General features: G+C 35.0%; 1 protein-coding gene across 4 annotated transcripts in view; it reads left to right on the top strand.

Annotated features, from left to right (window-relative positions):
- Positions 1–22,452, top strand: part of Fign (fidgetin, microtubule severing factor) — a 124,524-nt gene that overhangs the window by 15,961 nt on the left and 86,111 nt on the right. For 2 of the 4 annotated variants that reach the window (XM_040294394.2, XM_040294393.2), the window contains one exon: positions 10,325–10,467. The exons of the other annotated variants lie outside the window; for them this stretch is intronic. The gene's annotated coding sequence lies outside the window, so the exon portion shown is untranslated. The remainder of the gene's footprint in view (positions 1–10,324; positions 10,468–22,452) is intronic. 4 annotated transcript variants of the gene reach the window in all.

Below are 22,452 nucleotides of genomic sequence, written 5' to 3'. Positions count from 1 at the left end.
TTTCCAGATTCCAGTAATAACACAGTCCAGATATTTACAGCTTAATTTTCTGTGCATGTGCACTTGTCCACAAATGGCTACTATTTCCCATTTTCTGTTGGACAACTGGGCTACTTATAGGTACAGAAAGTGATTTCATTGTGGGTAATGACAAACATTAATGGTTATAATAAGTTCCTTTTAGAAACTTTGATCACTTTAAAAATAAAGAGATTAAATTTTAGAGGATTTTACACTATGGGATAAAATAAATTATTCAAATGGCCTTTTCCTTTATGTATGGGGATGGACATAACCTCTACCCATTCCTCAAAATTATATTTAATCTTAATATACTCTCCGATAAAAGTCATTTTTTTAAAAAAATGAATCTCCTGCCACTGGTTGGGTTATCATGTAGGCTGCTAGTTTTCTTTGCATCACTACCCCAGAGTTTTTCTTCTTTTTACTAGAAACTAAACAAATGGAAAACAATGATTGGTAACCATCTGCTGTGCAGAAATTTCACATATAGCAGTTAACTCTATTTTATAAAACAAGACCAAATGAGTGAATTATACTGTTGCCAGTAAATAGCAACAAGCACTAGAGCGTTCCTTTGGACAAGTAGGAACATAGGGAGCCAGCATTTCATTATAGGAAGTCAGTTAGTTGGGTTGTGTACAGATATCTGTGTATGCATACACACAGTGCATGTGTTAAGAACCTGAATATTTGCTCCCTTCCTTCTCCTGTGTCTGAATTTTCAATGCCCACCCCCGAACACAAATGCCAATAGAGTAAATCAAGAGTACTGTAGATATAAATAAATCAATTTAATTACATCGTTCTAAATCTATTTACTTAAAATTGAAGTTAAAATCCATAAAACTATGCAGAATAAAGATTCATAAAACTATGTAGGCTTCAGATCAGAATCATGGTTTTCTTAGCTGAGCATGTTTTAATGATTAGCAGCTAACCAATGTAGCTTTAAATCATTGTCTTGTCTTATCCTCTGCTTAAAAAAGAAATACCTTAACTGGAAATCAGATTGACTAAATGTTGAAAAGATATTGACAGGAAATGATTACTCATGATGCTGTTGAAGTATGCATACTGTATTGAGGGAAGAGTTATTATGGAAGAGACAAAAGTAAGGAGTTAGAAAGATTTTATTCAAATAGACCAAGTAATACCTAATTTTATAGTGAGCAGCATAAAATATAATCAGCCTCTCTCTATATAATGTATATATATATACATATATATGTATTTAATAGAGCAGTATATGTACACTCAAAATGAATGTATTCTCTCTTTAACTTTCACTTCTTTGATACTAGGATTTTGCCATACAGCAAGAAAAGTTGTTTAAAATGGGCAGTATATTGAGTTCAAAGGACCCATACAGTTCATAAATTCTCTGGTGTCTACTGGATTTTTCATCAGGGAGACTTCCAATAAAAATGATCTATTTTAGAAATAATATTGTTTAGTAGGTTGAAATGTGGTGTAATAAAATTAGACCTTCAGTCTTCTAAAGTTACTACTTAGATGGCACCCTTGGGATGGTAAAATGGCTGTATAAGCAGATGAATCAGACAGTTCCACTGATGGGTACATTTGTCAGTCTCTGTTACAGATATAATATATTCTTATATCTGTAATCCTGACACTGTTACATCCAAATGAAATCAACATGAGGTTGTCATCTTTAAGCAAATATGTTAAGTGTTGTCTTTTGTGCTTTGGATTTGAAAGAAAAGGGCCCAGGGGAGGCAGCATCATGCAAATGGAACAAATCCCATTTCTTCTGAGCTGTGCTGTTTTTCCCCTCCATGGCAGCTGGCTGTGTTATCTTTGTGTGTTTCTCTGAGTGCTGACAATTCTTTCAGTGATCTAAGTTAGGGCACATTAGAAAGTGGAAGCAGCTGTCTGTCGCTATACTGAGAGACGTGTTTGCTCTACTGCAAAGATGAAGGACCATGAATCCTTGACACACTCTCCCCTCCTCCCCCCTGTACTTTCCAACATGATCAACATTCAGACGCACAGATTGTCTGCTTGGACAGTTTTTTGTTCTGACTGACAGCATCTGGCATAGACAAATTTAAAAATACATAGCATGCCATGCTTGGAATTGGAACATCCCTTCTTTATTAATCTTCTCATTTAAACCATTCATTTACATTTCAAGAAAGGTTACAGCTTGATATGGTTGAAACGTTGATTTTTAAATGAATAACCTTCTAATGAAATGTCTTGAATGAGTACCAAGCAGCTAGTCTTCATTAAAAATTACACCCGATTAACACGGCCTTGAAAGCCTGAGAGGAAAGGGATTTCTTATTGTTTTAATCCACAATGCAATCCCGTGTTTACCTTTCTGGCACAAAGCGAACAGAAATGATGCCCATACTCGCAACACTTCTGATATTGAACACAACTATGATATCACCCTTAAGCCGACAAAACACTTGGCCTTGTTTAATCAGCTTTCTTTCCCTCTGAAAACCCCCGGAGATGTTGAAAAAATCATAAGCATCACCCAAATATGCCTCTCTCAAATCCTCTCTCTCCATGCCCCACCCCTCCCCCATCCCAAAATACTATGTCTCTGTGTCCAACTCAGGAAAAAAGAAGCTTATAGGTTTTCAGATGGAAGTGTAGACACAACACTTTAAGATGAAACACTCTCCCTGGCTCCAGGATGGTGGTTGCATACATATTTGTTTGCATTACTTTAGTACTAAAACATCACAGTGCAAAAATTTCTATCTCATTCACCCCTGCACACATTCACATTTCTTATCCATTCTAAATTCTACAGCCAGCTTCAGCAACATGCTTGTCTAGCATTTATGTAAAAATAATAGGAATGTTGGCCCTCCCAGTCAGTCTGTAGACTTTGAGTCCTGGGCCGGGGTGAGTAGGAGAGGAGAATCCTTTTACCATATGTTTCAGACTTTCCCACTGTAGATTTCAGTATAATATAACCCCTCAACTCCAAGTGTGGAGTTCTAAGGGGTATATGAAGGGAGAGGTGGGGCAGAATTATAATTCTTTTTTAAAAATAACTATTCTAGTGCTGGGTGGTAAACAGGTAAAATAAGTGTGCTGGATAACTTGGGAAAATAAGCTTCAGAGAGCAGTTCAATTAACAGTTGTAAGCAGAAAAGGTGATGCATTTTCTCAGTATGTATAAGAGGTCACTTGCTTTAGGATAAATTTTGACGAATTGCAGAAAAAATAGATGCTGAAATCAAAATGAAAACAGATTGCAGTTTTATATCAAAGGCACTTTTACCTTCTTCAATGTAAGGGAAAATGACACATTTCCCCCGTGGATTGTATATATTACTTTTTAAATTGTGCTAATTTTAAAACTTTGAACATATTTCATTTAAACAAAAGAAGTCTTGGAAATTAACATAATCTTTGAATCTGGAGTCAGATCTTCACTTGCTCTTCGCCTCAGATCCTGGCTCTGTAAATGTAAGGTAGATAATGTTTGGTTGCTGTTTTTCTTTTTCTTTTTTTTTTCCCCTTTCCTCCCCAAGAAACTGAGCAGATGTAGTTCTAGTGTTTGATTTCTAGTAAATCTTATATAGTGAGCATTTTAAATATAAATTACTTCATTTGTCTTTTTCCATTGTGATTTTTTTTAATGACCACTTTTTAAAGGTAGTGTCAACGTGCATCTGTAAGCCAACTGGGAATGGGTTGCAATACGAAATTCCCTCGTGTAAAAAGCCAGGTTTAGCAGTAATGCTTTTAATCTGGACTTGTAGAGGATTCAGGAGCATCCATAGATCTGCTCCAGTAATTACCATACCCCAAGTGGCACTGGAAGAGACATTTGCCTAAAAACTTGATGTCTTCATTACGCTGTTTACATTTTAATTAGAAACATGAAAATTACTGATTCATACAGACAACTATAGTTTAAGTGGTTTCATTTGCCATCCAATAAATCATAAAAAAATCCCCACAGTTGGCATAAATAGTTTACTAGGAATCATTCATGGGAATAATGTGTTGGCACTATAAGCTGCTTAAAATATGTTTTTATTTTACCAGAGGTAGAATTTGCATATAAATTAGAGAATGGCATTTTAAGTTGACAGTCATTTATGCAGAATACCACCCACATGCAAATACATATATGGGTGTATATGCAGACTTTCTTTGACTTTATAGATTTTTGCAGTATCGTGTGTATAGATATATACCCAACCTAGCCTATCAGTTTTAAAAATGCATGTCCTCTTTTTAAGTCCTTTCAGAAATGCTGTGGTTGTTCTAAATATGCATGACCACAAACACATCTTTTATCTGTTGGGCAACATTCACTTGCAAGAAGGAAAAATGTTTATTTCTGGTGTGCATATGTCTTGGAAAGAACTGGTTGTTTCTTCTGCTCATTTATTCCCTCTTTCCTATCTCTTCTATTCTTCTCAACTTTTGCATGTCCTGTCAGTGCTGCTGCCCTACAACCGCTCCCATTCAGGGCTGAAGCAGGGTGGCTGTCAGAGTCCATCCCTGAGTCAGCAGCACATCCATTGCCTGCATCTTGCGACAGTCAGTCATCCAGTTTTCCCCTCCCCAGGGGACAGGCGTCCTCCTCATCAGCGAGGAGGAATGACCCCTCTGTCTGGCTTGCTTAAAATCCCGAATCTCCCCACATTGGTGTGTGAGTTCAAATCCCCCCTCCTAGAGGCAGGGCTGGGACTCCGGCTAATGACTCTGAGATGCAGAGGGTCAGCGCACTGGTGAGCTGGAACACTGAGGCATTGTGCGAGCCGAGTTGTACATTTTTCCCATAACTACAGACTCCTCTCCGTCCCCTCCCCTCCCCAGTCCTTTATTGTAGATCAATATTATGCAGAAATGAACCAGGAATAACCACAGACATTAAAAGGCATTTCCCTTTTTGTTATCTTTGTTAGAAAGTATTGGCCATGGCCAGAGGAGGCTCTGTTATTATTTTTTATTTGTTTATTGTTTTTTGGATGAATGGTAGCACCCAGTGACTGAGCACTTCCATCACTGTAAAACTCATACTTTAGGTCCACATTTATTTTGCATTTTAGGCCTATGGATAGGCTACATGTTAAAGTGAATTTTAGAAAATATTATGTAGGACCATCTATCCATAAGTGTTTCAACTTGAAATGCTGTAGCAGTCATTATTTTCAACTTTTGAGTGTGAACAGGTTACATTGAAACTTGTGCCGCCTGGATGGTGTGACTTTTGCAGATAAATGGTTGTAAGATTAATTCTGAGAAGCTGCTTTAGATGATAAATTTTGTGCCTCATTTCCACATCTTTGGGCTTGCCTTTTTAAATATCTAGAGAATTGCCAAAGTTTGAATGTACTAATCAGTATTTTATATTATCTCCACTATTTTAAATTTTAATAGAAAGTCACCAGGATTGCTTTCATGGTGATGGAGGTAATCAGACCAGGACTTTGAACTTTTTGTAGTTCTATGCATTTACTAGGCAGACTTCCTGCTCATATCCATTAGTGTAATAGTGAATTCATGGACATATGCTTACTGGTTTGCTTTGCATTGCCTATTTTGGGGGATCATGTGGGGGGCAGGCAGGACACTTATTAGATCTCTCTACCTCCTAGATGTGATTAGACACAATAGTCGACATCTGTAAGGACAGAAACAGGCTGCTTACTTGTACACACGGCAAAATTCTAATAGTCCTGTGCTGTCTGGTAAATCCTGTCTGCTTTATGCGGTGTGGCCCGAAACAGTTGTGTGGTGAGGGAATGCTGGCTGCTGGCCAGCCATTGACTATGAAATCCTGGGTACCTGAGAGCTTATCAGTTCTTTTGCTTTGTAAAAGAAAAAAGTGATGAAAATGTTGGTAAACTGCCATGAAGGTTTAAGGCTGCTGGAACAAGGAGCCGTGTAATCAGATTGGAAAATGGAGCTTGAGATTCTCTGCATGGAGAGCAGCCCTCTGTGGACCCCGTGAGCCGCTGTGCAAGTGCCCGAGCTGACCACTTTGTTAGCAAATCAGCTTGTTTGCTGCAGCAGCAGGGTGGAAGAGACCAGAGCTTGTGATGGTATGTAACGGAGGGAGAGCTCTCTCGCATGGCACAATCTAATCAGCTTGCAATTAGCTCAGGCTCTACAGTCACCTTCTTAATTTTCTTTTTCCCCCTTCTTTGTGTTAATACCGTGCACTTTAAACAATTAAATAAGGGAAGTAATCCTTCAAGCAAATCAAAGCCATCCTTTAATTTTATCACCCTGCTGAAAAAGTATCAGGTGGTCCACTGGTCTTCATCAGATGCTGAAAATTCTTCAGCTCACTGTAGCTTAGAGGGGCTTTAACAAACTGAGGTTGAGGATACTCTTTCAAATGTCTTAGCAAGGGGAGGGGGAATGGAACACCATTTAAACTAGAATTGAAGTTAAAATTGATGTGAGGGGGGATAAGAAATCCCTTTTCATTTATATACAGTTGTAAATACCTTTTGGTTTATATACAGTGATGCATCTATTTTATATTTTTAATAACCAGAGGCAGGCTGCGTGTGTGTGTGTGTGTGTGTGTGTGTGTGTGTATAGACAGAGATTATGTGTATATATCACATTCCATATCCTTTATGCTGCTGTTTATTTAGGCATTTCTATGCAGCACCTTGCTGAAGGCTCTAATGATATGGCCACTTGTACTGATAATTCTACTACTTCACCTTTACTGAACTTGATTCACTAAGGTTTAAAAGAACAAGGATATCATTGCTGATCATGGGTGTTACTTGTTAATCCTTTAAAATAAAATTCAGATCCTTTGGGGGAGAGGTGAGAAGAGCAAACCATAGATTTGCAAAATCAGCGCAATAGTTTTACATTTTAACTTAATTCAAGGACAGTGACTTCTCTAATACTACTTAAAGAAGACACTTATTTACTGAAACTAAATAAAATCTTTTAAGAGATATTGTTAAGCAACCTTCTATCAGTTTTTCCTCTTTCAGAAAGCTTTTGCTAAAACATTATCCACGTGCATGTATCTCTGACCAGTTATATATGTTTTTTATTAAGTGTTTGTCTGTCATGAGGTGGAAATCGGCATTATTTCACCAATGTTTACTTTAGAAAGCAATTCAGAGATCATTATTAGAATTTGCTTTTAATGATTATTAGAGAAATAATTAGAGCACTTTAAGCATTTTTTCCTCCATAATAGCCAATTCCTTTCTGGAGGTTGTTTGTGTTAATAAAAATAAACATAGGTATAATGTTATTGATATTTTATTGCATAAATATCATACTTGAATTTTCTCCCTTGCAGAATTTTTCTGACTTACAGAATACTACTAATAAACTGTCTTCTTTCTTTTTTATCTTAAAAAAAATCTTGTAATGTATAACCAATGTTTGGTATCAGCAATTTTTTTACTTAATGAACAGTTCAGAAAGTTTAACTGTCCAAGTATTAATGCTGTAAGAGGATAACATGACATCTTGTTTTCCTATATGTGTTTGATTATGTGCCTTACATTTGTGTTTAGAGGCATGAATTCAGTTGGATGGAGAATGAGAGTAATTAATATAAAGTACACTTAAAATTAGGTAAGCTTTTAAGTAAGGCTTAGGGTTTTGCTGGAGATTCTGTAATACATCCTTTTTTGTGTGTTTTGAATTTTTTGTTTTTAATTAAAAAATAAATTAAAAGGAAACATACATCACCTACACACATCCTATGCTGCAAAGATTCACTTTATATTCTTCTAGAGGACAAACTCCATTACATATGCACTTACTGTACATTCGATTGTAAATCTTACAATTTAATGGTAATTCAGTGAGCAGTTATTGCTTCAGTGGCCTTTTTTCTTTCTTTTTTGTCCCATATCACTTGTGAAATAGGGTTACCCTTTACAAGTGTCACATCCATAGATTCATCTTTTGTACTTTGTAGTTGTTCCTGGTGCATCATTCTTAAGTCAAAAAAAAGAAAAGAAAAGAAAAGAAAAAAAGGCAAAGCAATGGAAGACCATGTGGCGAATGGTGGGTGGGAGGTATGTGTGTTTATATGCATACAGGGGAGTGGGGGCTGTAGAATAAGAGCTTTCTTGGTAATGCCAGACAGACAGATAAACAGGGACAGAAAGACTTACAGAACTCTAGCAACTAAACAACCAAGAGCGTTAGCATCAGTCTAATAGAGTAATATCTTTTTCTAAATATGCATTTTCTCTGAGCTCATTCTCAATCCTACATTCAGTTTTCCATAACAGATTCTATTCTGTGCTTGAATTCTTCGAAGTAGAATTGGTATCTGATTGGTACAAGTCTCTTCACCTTGCTTACACTGTTAATATTCTTATCCTTTTTGGACAGTGAAATACTTTTTTTTATAGAAACAATATACACATTCATAAAGAAATTATAAAGGGATTCTCCTTCTGAAGATAATGAGTTCTCTTCAGGAACTGCAGGTTACATGGCTCACAAATGAGCTCTAAGTGGGGGGATTTAAAGTCCTGCTACAGCATTTAATTTCTTGAGGAAAGGAGTTCAGTTCAAGGTTAGCCTGTTATTGTGGCACTGGCAACTACTTCTGCGTCCCCGTTCTTCTGCCAGCAGTACTGCACAAAAGGCAGTCATTTTTATTTAATACATAGGGAGGTATTAATCACTGCAGTATTTTCTTGCAAAAATTTATCTTATCATATTCATTGTTTCACTACCCATGACAATAATAGGTGTTTAATTACTCAATAAGGACCGTTTATAGATTCCATTTTTCCTGTATGCTGGACAAATGGTATTGATTTTGTACTTTGATGCAACATGAAACTGTATTAAACACGATTAGAATTCCAAGGCTGGTAAAATGTACATTCGTTATGGTAACAGGACTTGCTTTGAGAAGTGGCAAGCTTCTTCTAATCCAGGCAATGCCTTTGGAGTAAAATGGTGATATGATTTTACTACAGATCTGTGGTTAAAGAGGAAAGCTTTTTTCCCTCATGGTGTGTGTGTGTGTGTGTGTGTGTGTGTGTGTGTGTGTGTGTGTGTGTGTGTGTATCCAAATGCATGTATGCAGATTTTAGTTTTAGTGAAGCATTAAAGAGTTTATATGGAAAGATTATAAACGGATGGTTCTTTGGAGCCAGAAAAGCCATTGCATACAGGTGAATGCGGAGTTGGTGTCATCTTATAATTGTGTCTCTTTAGTTAATACTCTAGGTCTTTATTTTACCAATATATAACTTGTTACCTGAATGAGGGTGGGAACCATTTCAAGATGAAATAGCACCTGCATCTCTTGCTGAATTCTGGTTTACCTTCTTTTAAAGGAATGAAGAAGACTTCCAAATACCTATTGTGTCATAATTTAAACAGTGAGTTTTGTTTAAATGGACACTAAATAAAACCCTTTCATTTAGCTGACATTATTATGTCCCAGTTGGGCAGCAAAAAATCTTGCACAGAGCAAAAGTCCATCCTGTCTTCCAGCAGGGCAGTCTGCCTGCGTTTTGTTTCACCTTGATTTTGCAAACACATTTCCACCTGCATTTAGCACATCCAAAACCATAATTGGAGAGGACTCTCTTGTTGGTCAGTGCATTAATTGCCTATGATCTTCAGCTCTTTACAGATTTATTTCCTTTGGAGGAAGGTCATCTAGCCTTGCCAAAATAAAAAGCAAAATAAACCAAGGACAGACAAGCAGTTGTTTAATCTTTATAATTTCACTAAAGGCTAGCTTGTATCCTTGCTAAATCTTACTTTGTATTTCTTTGCAAGGATCATAGACCTCTGGGTTCAATTTATAGTTTTGGAGAGTTTTATGGATGACTACCCTTGTCCCTAAAAAAGGAAGGTGGCTCATTGACAAGATTGCTTTCTGCATCATGTATTCTTAATAATAATAATCCTATTGGAACATTAATTGATCACTACTTTGGCTTATAATTTTTAATATTTGTGTGGAAGATACAAAACTTCAGGAGAGATTTTATAAAGACCTGCCATTTGCTTCATGGCACACATATATCCAGTCGACTGTTTATTGGTTTTAATTGGAAATTTCTTATTCAGTGAATATTTGTCTTATGGGCTGTTGTATATAGCATATGTAAACCTTAGCAAAGAAATCAGAAAATAAAGACAAATAACAGTTTACATCTAGCTAGTATATTTCTTTTTTCCTAGAGCTTTCAAGAGCATGAGAGAAAAATAAATTGATTGACCTGCCCATTTTAAAACACCATTCTATTTTTTTCCTCATAGATATGAGAAGAAAAGCTAAGTTTGATTCCGGAAATATGTTTTATATATTTATTTTGCTTTTCAGGGATCAGGCAAATACTGGCAAAAAGGGGCTTCTCTGGTAATGCGGTCTGAGGTCTTCCAAGTCCTGTGCAGATAGATCCTTGATCACACAACAGATTGCATCTTGGGTCTACCAGCTGGGTGAGGAATGCTGTAGTTTGTAAGGTAGGATTATACTTCAAGAAAAAATATTGTAGAAATTTCCAAGGCTTTGGCTTTTCTCCAGCATTCTGAAACTAAGATTTGCATGATTCTCTGGCCTGGGCCCTAGATCCTTGATGATTCCTTTGTGCTCTCTCCAAATGAACTATTTTGTACTTTCTATTCAAGCTTAAACAAATCATTTATTTACTCAGTAATGTGAGTGTAGGTTTAATTAAGTGAAAGATGATTGCATGAAATTAGCCAGTTGTAAAGTGCATTATATTAAAAAAATGGTACAGAAGCCTGTTTTATTGCTGAGTATTAACTTTTTAGAAAGGTTTTTCCCCTAAAGAGAAGTGTCTTGGTCGCTGGAGGAGTGTCTGGATGAGGATATTGACTGCACAGCTCCTTACTGCAAGGTGATGGACTTCTCTGGTGCAGATAGAATGGTGGCTTTCTGGGGGAGCCATCCAATCCCCAGTCTGGCATCAGATTCCATGAGAAATTTATAATCTAGCATTCATTTGAAGAGAACCCATTGCTAGATTCACCTCGGATTCTTCAAGGGAATGCATTTTGAGAACTTTACTTTGGTTATCTTGCCTCACAGAAACTTACAGTATTTACATGAATAATAAATATAGTCTACATGTAGCTATTGCTTTCTGAGCATTAATAGTGTATATAACTTCTGAATCCCATTACCTTCTTTACTGTGCAGTAGCATGGTATTTTGTGGACACATTCATAGACTGTAGTACGTTAATCCATCTGCTCAGGTTTTTCCTTTTCTTTTTCTTTTCCTGCCCTTACAGGCTTTGCCTTACCTTCCTGCAAACCTCTGCACTGCTCACTCCTTGCCCTGTCCGCCCAGCAGTATCCTACTAACCTCTCTTTTAGCTGTTTGAATAAAAAAAATCGATATGACTATTAAAGCCATTTGGAACTTTTTAAAAAAGAGAAATAATATTTTAATTACCACTGACATGCCAGTTTGAAGCACATATCCTCCTTTATGACAGTTCAGTTTAGAAACTACATTGCTTCATTTCAGTAACTTTATTACCATTTGGCTCAGAGATTGCTATTTCGCCTTGGCCACAGATTTCATCAGTTGCCCGGTTCACCTTTGTCCACACTATACTTGTGAAATGACCTCCTCCGTTAGTGCTTGTCAATAGTAAATTGCTATATTCTGTGCCTAGAAACACACCAAAGGACGACAACACTTTATTGAATGACTGAATTTGTACTTAATTTTTTTAAAATTAAAACTTAATTGGGATAGTCTTAATTATCATTTAATACCAGCTAATTAAGGCACTAGTTAGGGTCAGCTATTACAGTATTCTTATTGCTAATATAACATGGGACATGCATAGTGTGCAGGTGTCTATGTAACAAGTGTGTCTTCTTTGGCATTTTTCCCCCTAATTTTCCATCTAACTATTCAATCAAAATAACTGTGAAGTGATGAAGGCTCAGATATACTGATGAGATCAGATTAGTTTTTTTTTTTCCCCCAGAATTTCTAATGAATGACTAAATCCCTCTTCAGAGAAAGCACTTTTTAGAGAGGAGAAAAGTTGCAATTTGTGACATAAAGAGAAATAGAACTCAAAATCAAAATGTGACTTTAAAAAAAAATCACAAAAGAAATCTTAAATATAAAATTTTCTTTGAAAAGTTATGAAAATAATGTATCTGGTAATGTTTAGTTTTTCAGTATATGTGATTATAAGAAGACTAGATATATCTCTGCAAAACATAAACTTTTTAACTATAAATATATGCCTTTATTCATTATAACATTCATAAGAAAAGAAAAAAATGTCCACTGCTCACCTCTTTTCACACATAGTTCAGCTCTTTTATCTTCTTAACAAAGCTGTTGCCATAAATAGGACACTGATAAGTTACTTGAAAATTAATGTAAAATAAAAGGCCAGTATTCTTGGAAATCTCATTTTAATGAAATTTAGAGTGATGACAAAATACTGCTATTTCCCAAATGTTGTTTCATATGCACTTAGTTTTGGATGAATCATTTCACAAAGATTATTTTACTTCAGTAAATACTCTTAAATTCCAAATTCCATCTTGTCTGAATTTTTAATCTTTGTTTTTGCTTTGTCTCTACACTCTGAAATAACCTGATATCAGTTTACCTATTGAGGAATAAAGTGAGGCTTAAATTGTGGAAGGAGATTACCTTTGACAGATAAAAATGGGAAGCTTGTTTGTTGCTTATTTTTATAATATTCTAAGTGTCCTGAAATAAAAGATGATTGATTGAAATTTTACTTGTAAATAGAAATTAAGAATAATTATATAATAATTGCAACATTTCACTGATGTTAGGCAATGAAGACAGAAAAGAAATGTTAAGCTTTCTCTTTCCAGATGTAGCTGATGCTATGGCATTCAGGAATATGAAAGTTTCATTGGTTTTTTTTATACCTTTGGGAATATTTTCTATAATTTTTTGTTTGTTTTAGATGAAATTACTGCTCTAGGGTAAAAGAAACCCTAATAAAATGCTGTGCTGGAAAATAAAATTTTGCCAGAATTTCAGCCAAGAAACATTTCCTCTGTGAAGCTCAGTAACTGAGATTTCAAATGTTATTCTCCCTCAAAAGCATACGTGTTCAAAAGCATACGTGTAGTCTGCATGTGGCTCAGAACATAATTGTATCAAATCAAAAGCATACAGAATCTTAAGTACAGTCTGTTAGGATGACATGCAGAAAGTCATAATATGAGTTTTGTATTTTGAACAGTGTACTTTAGCTTCACCTCATAAAAAGGAAAATTCCTGAAATAAATATAGATGTATACAGATACCGGTTTGAATCATTATGTTTGGATTTATTTTGCTATATGTCACTTAAAATTAAGATTAAGCAAAACAACTACATTTAATATAAAATGTTTTGAGCAAGTTATTTGTGCTTATTAGTGGTGTCACTGTTAAAATAACGCTATTAAGCCCCCAACATTACATTACTTAGTTGGTTCCGCCTTGTTGAATGTGTGAAGCAAAGGTTCAAAGCATTTCTTCTCATGTCCATAACAGGTACCAACTATTATTTTAAGAAAAACCCATTTAGAAATAATAATAGATGGAAATTACCAACACAGAAAATTAGCTGAATTGTGGATTCAAGTTAAACATTAGAACTGTGAAGTGTAAAGTTTGTGTAGCATTTAACAAGCTTTAGTAGAGTACTTAAAGTAACTTATGTGTAATAGGCAGTACTAGCAGAGCTCCACAGAGCCCCAGAGAAAGATGAAAATGTAATTGGGGATGCTTCAGACTGTCTGAGATGTTAAGATTATGTTCCATGAAGACTAAAATAAGGTTTTGTGTTTTTTCTTTTTTTGCAACCATGTAAATTCTCCAGAAGAAGAAAAATGAAAATATATGGAAAATTCCAGTAGCTTAAATGTACACACATTCACAAATATGATTAAAAGAGATTCTATCTTTCACTTTTTCTGTAGCAGTTGGCATATCTTAGCTTGTTTTTATGTTAAACCAGCTATGTTAAAAAACCAAATATGTGTCGTGCCCCATGTTGTCACTATGTTAACAGAAAAAAAAGTTTGATGAGATAAAGGGGAGAAAAAAGAAAAACTATAATTAAAGATTTCAAGTTCTGTTTGAAAGTTAATGGGAGAAAACTTATATTTTATCTGTTAGGATTGACCAAAAGATAAAAGAAAGGAAGGAGGGAAATAAGGAATGAAGGAAGGAAGGAAGGGAGGGAGGAAGAGAGAAAATACAACACAAAAAATAATTTATATAGTGCATCTTTCTTTACATTATTTTTTACAAGTGTTCCATGTTATCAACTTACATATTTCTTATATATGGTGAATGGTAACTGAAATTTTAAGATTTGAATCTGCCTTTATGTGGTAGTTAAGGAGGCAGAAACACAGCCTCTCTGGGTCTCAGTGTTTTTCATCTTAAAATGGATGACCTACATCTAATTTCTCTTCCAGCTCTAACACACTATGAGGCACTAAGTTCCATTCTATGAAGTTCTGTTTGAAAATTTTTAGGAACGTGGAAACTGATCATGCCACTCAATTTCTCTGGTGGATGTCAGCTGTGCAACCAGAGTGTTGAGCAGTATGTTATTTCCTAGTCTCTAGGAGAGTGGATCCCATACCTGGGGCTGCAGACTTCTAAGGAATATTGAACTTCTTGAAAAAGTTTCTCAACATTATATGTACACCAAACATGTGTTTGTCACATATATGATCTACAGGTTTTTGTATGTGTGGTGTCTCATGGTTAGGATAAAAAAATTACATCCATTTAGAAGTGTTGCAAAGATGTCACAAATTTACCATTATTCTTAATCATCATTTTATCCATCAGTGGATGCTGATAGCCAAATCAATGTCTTGAATCTATGATGGTTTTGTTGTTTTTAAATAGTATTGAGAAGGGTGCAAATCTGTTGTATTCACTGGAAGTACATTAATTATACATAATTTGAATAATTAAACATTGGCTTGGAAGATGTACCATTTAAATTTTTCCAGTATTTTAAAAATATTTTATTGCATTTAAACACCCAGTTGAGTTTACATGGCTACATTTCCTGTCACCGTATTTGAAATATTTCTTTAGTTATTCTTAGTAATTGACTGATGAATTCCTTCTATTGGGGAATAATTACTATTTTTTGAACATTTATAAGGCACTGTGTATGTGTCTGTGTGACAGTGTATGTATATGTATGTCTGTGAATAATTATTACCATCTTGTAAATTAACATATTAAGGTAAAAATGCTGTTTCTTGCCCTCATAGTCATTGGCATAACTGGGAGTCAAAACTGGTCTACATAGTAACACCAAAGTCTGAGCAGGGCCTGTAGGAGAAATTAATTTCAGACTTAGCTTCACAGCATATAAAGGTCCATATATAGAAAGTCTTGAGAATTATAGTGCATGTTCTGAAAATGACATGTCATCATCCTTCCAGAATTGCCTCATTATGCCTCAGTTTACCCCATTTTAAGATAGAGAAACATTTTATCATTAAATTTTACTTTTCTTGCCAGGATAATGTGTGAATTAGTTAATGCTTATAAAGAAATGATTTGATGAGGGGAAAGCTCTATCTAAATGCTAAGTATTATTTATTATTCATGTAAGCATATTACTGTACCCTTCAATCACCTTTTTTTGGATGTTTCAAATGGGCAATTACTGTCGCTTTGTGTAGAGCTTTTAAAATTTTTAATTTAAATTAAAAGTTAATCTAATTTAGGGAAAACTCTGCCAGCTGGAAAGGAACACGGACTTTTTTTTTTTTTCCCCCTTCGCTTACCAAACAAAACAGCAATTCAGAATAGACTCTCTTTTAATATAGTAATGTGGATAGGCTTTCCTGGGCTAGCGGTATTAGGAAGGAGGGCTAATTAGTAATGGCTGCTTTGTAATGCTGGTAATCTATGTGTTAGGATTAGTGCTGATAATAGATCTGATTAGGGGGAATTAGCTGATATTTAGAAGGATGGAGATTCTTTTGTGTATGAAATCTCCATTTTGGGGGTACAACATATAGCAGGAGTGGCTGAATCTTTGAAATCATGTTAGCATGGCTTTCCCATAATACAGTGCTCATATGTGAGTGAGTCAGGAAGCAATGAGGGTCATTTGAGCTCAAGAAGACCTTTACTTCTTAAGGCCTCACTAAGGAGCCTACAGATAGTGAAAACTAGAGTTCAAAGATCAGAAATGTCAAGTATGCTTTAGAGAGGGAAGACATATTTACCTGAGCTCTTCAGTTAACATCTAGCAATCTATGATGGGGAAAATCCAACCATAGCTCTCTCCTTCCCATGCCTGTTGACACAAAAGTAACTTATCTTTATTTGAAGAGGGAAAGTGGAAAATATATCACTTAAAAAACCACTGTGGTCTTAATTCCTCCTCTTACAAATCTGCATATTCAACCTTCCGTTTAAAATAAACCATATTAAATATTCCCTAGCACTATTAAATTTTAAGGAAGTATGCTTAGAAATCACATTCAGTTGCACAGTTTCAGTTGCTCAGCAGTATCATTAAATCCTCTGGAGTGATTCCAGTCCCATAAAAATTAGGGACCCCTTTACATTGTTTCTATATTCAAATGGAAATCTTTTTGCAAGTTAGTAATTAAAGTATTTAACCTCTCTCTCCCTCCATTTATTAGAAAACTCTTTTTTCTTTATTTTTTCAATTACGAAAAACTGCTAAAGCCAATCAAGCATTTATTTTGATAAACCGCTTGTAACAGTCTCAGCTAAATTCTGCAAATACAAAAAAAAAAGAAAAGAAAAGAAAAGAAAAAAAAAAGCTAAATAATCACCCTGAGCAGATTTTGCAAAGACCTTGCTCAACCTGTTCGGGGATAATTATGCCAAGCTTTTAGTATGGGGCAAAGGAAAACATAAAATTAAGGCATGAAAGAAAGTCTACCTATTTTGAGAAAATACTGGGATAATTGGTACTCTTTTTATTACCACTTTATTATAGAAAGATATTGTCTTGCTAGGAAATATAGGTTTTCAGGAATTACATAGTATTTATGTGTAGATGAGAGAATTTCTGTATTAGATGGATTGATTTAACATGTAATAAAAATAGCAAATACTAAATACTGAATAGCTAAATAGTCAATTTAGAGTTCATTATTTAAATGACATTTTCCCCCCTCTTAATCGTATAATGTGTATAATTTCTTTGTTTCTGACAAGTACATTATAGGGAACTTTTTTTTTCTTCAGGGTTTCCCCTTACCCCCTTTTCAGAGTAACCTTTGGTTTGGAGCTACAACCATAAACTTTCTTTGAGAAATGAAAACAACAGGAATGGTACCATCACATGCAGGGTGTTAGGAGCAGAAGGCAGTAGACAGATTCACAATGTTATAAATGATGGTGATATGAAATGTGACCCTGATAATGGTTATATGGTGCTTTGGAAATTTACCTCTTTTATAGACTTTGCCCTTTTCTGTGTGCGATGACACTGAAGAGTGTGCCTGAGCAAAAAGATCTGTTTCTCTGTTTCTCTTTTTACATTATCAGGGGTCTGTCCAGGTTTAGTGGGACCTGAAACTTACACCACGTGGGGACCCTGTTTTAAGAACAACTGTACAAAGTTAAAATAGAAAACTAGGTACAGGTGTTCCATGGAGCCAATGCTTATATTTCTGAGGATCCCTGAAGTGTCAGCCTCATTAAGCTTCATTAGATTTGCCTCTGGTGACTCCATACATGATCATTGAAAATGAACATCTGAAGGCTTCCCTTGATGAGGTTTATTAGATTTTGACTAGTAAATATGTATAGTTAGAAGGACAAGATTGGTTCTACTTTTAGATATTTTGATAAATACTACTTTCCCAGCACTAATACTCCGTATCACAGGGATTGTGGGCAAGGTTACAAAATTTGAATGACTTAGTTTCAACAATTAAAAATTGTATACCCCTATTTATAGATAGTGCTTGCACTTGACAGGGTCAAACTCTTGGATCAAATGCTGATTTGTGTGAAACTCATATTTATAAGTGTCATATTAAATAAATCACTAAGGAGAGGCCAGAGTTGAACAGAATTTTTGGAAATCTTAATAAAAATGGGGATATAAGTAACATCAATTAATGTCCTCATTTTTATTAAGATTTATTAAGCAAGGAAATATTTTCGGTGAGAACTGAAAAGGGCTTTCACTTCCTTAGGGTCATAGAAGCAAATGGGCACCCACATTCCACTTCTTATTCTGCTCGGAATCCAGGAAGCTAAAGCTCTAATATCTATAGTGACTTCTTTTGTAGCACTTTTAGTCCCTAAAGATTCATTGGTGAGCCCCACTGACTTATTAGTATCATCATACTTTTAAGTATCTGGCTGCATCAGTCTTTCACATTTGATAGTCACTCTCTATTTGTTCTCTTCTGTGTCTAGATCATGCTATGAACCAGCAGATACTTATTGACATTTACAATAACATTTTACTTTGGATAGCTGCTTGCATTTTGTAGAATGCTTTTGTGTCCATCACCTCCCTTGCTTCTCACAATCCACAGAGGTAAACTCAGTTAATGTTGTAATTCACATTTTACCCAAGACAAAACTGAGGTTAGGAGGCATGATCCAGGCCATATATTGAAGTGGCAATAGGATTTGCATCCTGAGGTATTGACATGGAGATGTCTTTTTAAATCATACCCCCAAACTTGCAATTTATTAGGAGAGATAAGACATATAGTAAATAAGTAAATAAACAAATGTATATGCATACACATATACATATGTATATTTAACATGTATATACATATATATGTATAACATGCATACACACACACACATATATATGTGTGTGTGTGTGTATATATATATATACACACACACATACCTGTATTTAATGAAGTGCCCAGTGGAGAGTTGGGTATCTACTGAGAATTTCATAAATATGAATTAGTTATGCTTAGTCTATAACTGCTGAGCACCTAGAGAGTGCAGGACACTATAAGAGCACTGTATAAAGTGATGACCATGACTGGGCGTTGTTCTGAGCCTGTTTGAGTGAGAAGACAGAGCTATCAGAGGGAAAGCCATCAGCTGTTTTAGACACCCTACTTCTCTCCGCTTTACAAAATGTGATCCTGTACTCAGCTGCATTTCTTATTCTCAAATGGAACGTCTTCACATGCTACGCTGTTCCATTTCCCTCTTCCAATTGCCTCCATTGCTCGTAACCTTGACTGAACTCTTCCCTTTCTGCTTTCTCTATAAATCTGCTAGTCACCACTCCCACAATATAACCTATTTATGACATTGCTGCAGCCCACTCTCTGAGTTCTGGATTTCATCTTCTCTCATCCAGGCTGATGTGTTCTGAAACTAGAGCTTCCAGACTCTGCTGCGTTCTCACAGTGGTGACTGCCACAAACTCTGCTTCTTGTTATCCTATTAGACCATATTTCAGAGTTCTGCCCCAGTGTCCCTCTTCCTCCTTTTTCCAAGTGAAACTATTCAAAGACCTCATTATTCATATGCTTCCAAACCTGTACCTTTAACAGTATTCCCATTGATTGGAATCGCCTTCCTTTTTGTGTGAGTTAGACAGGAAAGTCTGCCTACCTGATGTCAGAGTGGTGAAGTTCTTTCTTCAGTTTATTCTGTTTCAAAAGAACAAAAAGGGTTCTTCCAACCTTATAATTAGAAGCAATGTTAGCAACTCACTATGTGCATGTCTGCTATAAAATGAGAATATGAGAAATGATTTCTTTCCTATATTATAGAATCTATTTCAAACTCTTCTTTTTTTACATGGAAGATTTTTATTTTATATATATATCTTAGAAAGTGAATAACTGTTAAAAATAACAAGTGAGATAGTTGGATAGCACATGGAAAAATTATAAATTTTTTAATTAATTTTTTAAATTTATATATGATAACAGAATGCATTACAGAAAACTTACAAATTTTAACCTACCATCACGCTAATTCAAATTGTGAAAAAAGCATCATACTCCTTTTAAAGATAACAGAGATTTTATTTACTCAAATGGAGGTTTTTAAATGACAATTTTTATTGTTTTTATTTTACCATTTAATTTACCATTTAGTATTTAGGAAAATTCTTTTTTCTTTGTGAGGGCATTAGAAAACCAAAACTCCATTGCTGGATGGTAGAGTGATAGATCTATGGAACTACTTTGTAAAGCCACTTGGCAATATGAAGAAGCACATACATAAAACTTTGAAATTCCCCCATTCTCTTTTTATCCCATGAAAATTCAAATATATATGATCAAGAAAACCATAAATATTCATTGCAGATCTATTTTTAACATTCAAAATAGTTAACAAAAATCAAATATTTATTAAGATGTAAATTAATAGTTGTATGTTTAATGAAATCCCATGTCAAAATTTAGCAAAAACAGATATTCAAGCATACTTAGGAATTGATCTCAAAACGAAAAAAAGGGGATATTATGAAACATGTTCCAACATAATACAAATAAAACAATAACATTTTCCTTTATTTTGAATATGCAAATAACACTGTATCTTGAATATCTATATACATGTGTATCTATATTTAAAAATACAAAAATATTCACAGGGAAGGTAAGCATCAGTTTTAGCCAAAAGTTATCACCCATAGTATCTCTTCTTATTAAATCTTCTTCATATTTATCTTGCCATATTAATTTTTTCTCAATTTTCTTTTTCTTATTTTAATAAGCTAGATATGACAGCAGAATTCATTTTGATTCATTGTACACAACTGCAGCACAACTTTACATTTTTACAGTTGTAAATGATGTAGCATCACATATGTATAGTCATACATGTACCTAGGGTAATGATGTCCATCTCATTCTACCACTTTCCTACTCCCATGCCCTCTCCCTACCCCCACACCACCCTCCCCTTTGCCCCATCAAAGTTTCTCCATTTTTCCCATTCCCCCCCCTCCACACACACACACATTATGAATCAGCATCCATCTATCAGAGAGACTGTTTGGCCTTTGGATTTTTGGAATTGGCTAATTTAGCATGATATTCTCCATCTCCATCCATTTACTTGCAAATGTCTTGATTTTATTCTCTTTTAATGCTGAGTAATGTTCCGTTTTGTATATATAGTTTCTTTATCCATTTATCTAAGGGCATCTAGGTTGGATCCACAGCTGAGCTATTGTGAATTGAGCTGCTATAAACATTGATGTGGCTGTTTCTATACTATGCTGATTTTAAGTTCTTTGGGTATATACCGAGGAGTGGGATAGCTGGGTCAAATGGTGGTTCCATTCCAAGTTTTCTAAGGAATCTCCATACTGCTTTCCAGATTGGTTGCACCAATTTGCAGTCCCACCAGCAATGAATGAGTGTGCCTTTTCTCCCACATCCTTGCTAACATTTACTGTTGTCTATATTCTTGATAACTGCTATTCTGATTGGTATGAGATGAAATTTTAGAGTAGTTCTGATTTGCATTTCTTGAATTTCAAGAAATGTTGGACATTTTTTCATATACTTTTTGATATATTTTCATATATTTTCTTCTGAGGTGAGTCTGTTTAGTTTGTAGGCCCAAATCTTTATCATGTTGGATTAGGCCCCAACTTCCTTAATAAGACTCTAAAGCACAAGAAATAAAATCAAGAATTAATAAATGGGATGGACTCAAATTAAAAAGCTTTTTCTCAGCTAAAGAAACAATCATTGAAGTGAAAAGAGAGCCTACATTTTGGGAGCAAAGTTTTGCAAATGCACATCAGATAGAGCATTAATCTTCAGGATATATTTCAAACTCTTAGGGTCTGATTTAAAGATCAGAAGCCAGGCCTTTTCCCCCACATCCTTGCTAACATTTATTGTCCCCTTGGTGGTGGGATGGTTCTTCTTCAGCTCCTGTTTCCTCTATATCGCCTCACCTCACCAGAATTTCATATTGTCAAAGAATAACACATAAAAGTAGCAGGTTCTTAAGTGTAGATGAAATCACCTGACAGGCTGGAAAATGCAATATAAATAAACCAAAAATTTTTTAAAAGATTTTTAAAAGTAACAATTTAAATTAAAATTTTTAAAATATAGTTCACACAGTCTTCATAGATATATGAAATATAATTCTAAACTACCTTCTTATGGTCCCTTAGCATGGATGGCTGACAGCTTCCCACAGATAAAATTTTGGAACAAATTATCAGATATTGGGGGGGTTCATTTTACATACCATATAGTTATGCAATTATTGTTTTTTGAAAGATAAATATGACAAATATATGGATTTCTGAAGTATAAATTTTCATACAAATCTATAATTTTAAAAATATTAAACTTCTTTAGAGAAGCGTTCTATAATGAGTTGAGACCTCAAAATTACTTGCAGTTAAAAGTCATGAGGATAAACCATAACTGAGCATGGTTTCCATCCTGTTTCCTGAATATCAGGTGTGTCTACAACAC

This window comes from Ictidomys tridecemlineatus, chromosome 7, assembly GCF_052094955.1.
Source record: "Ictidomys tridecemlineatus isolate mIctTri1 chromosome 7, mIctTri1.hap1, whole genome shotgun sequence".
Lineage (NCBI taxonomy): Eukaryota > Metazoa > Chordata > Mammalia > Rodentia > Sciuridae > Ictidomys > Ictidomys tridecemlineatus.
Note: the sequence above shows the minus strand (reverse complement) of the source record. Positions and strands in the feature narration are given on the sequence as shown.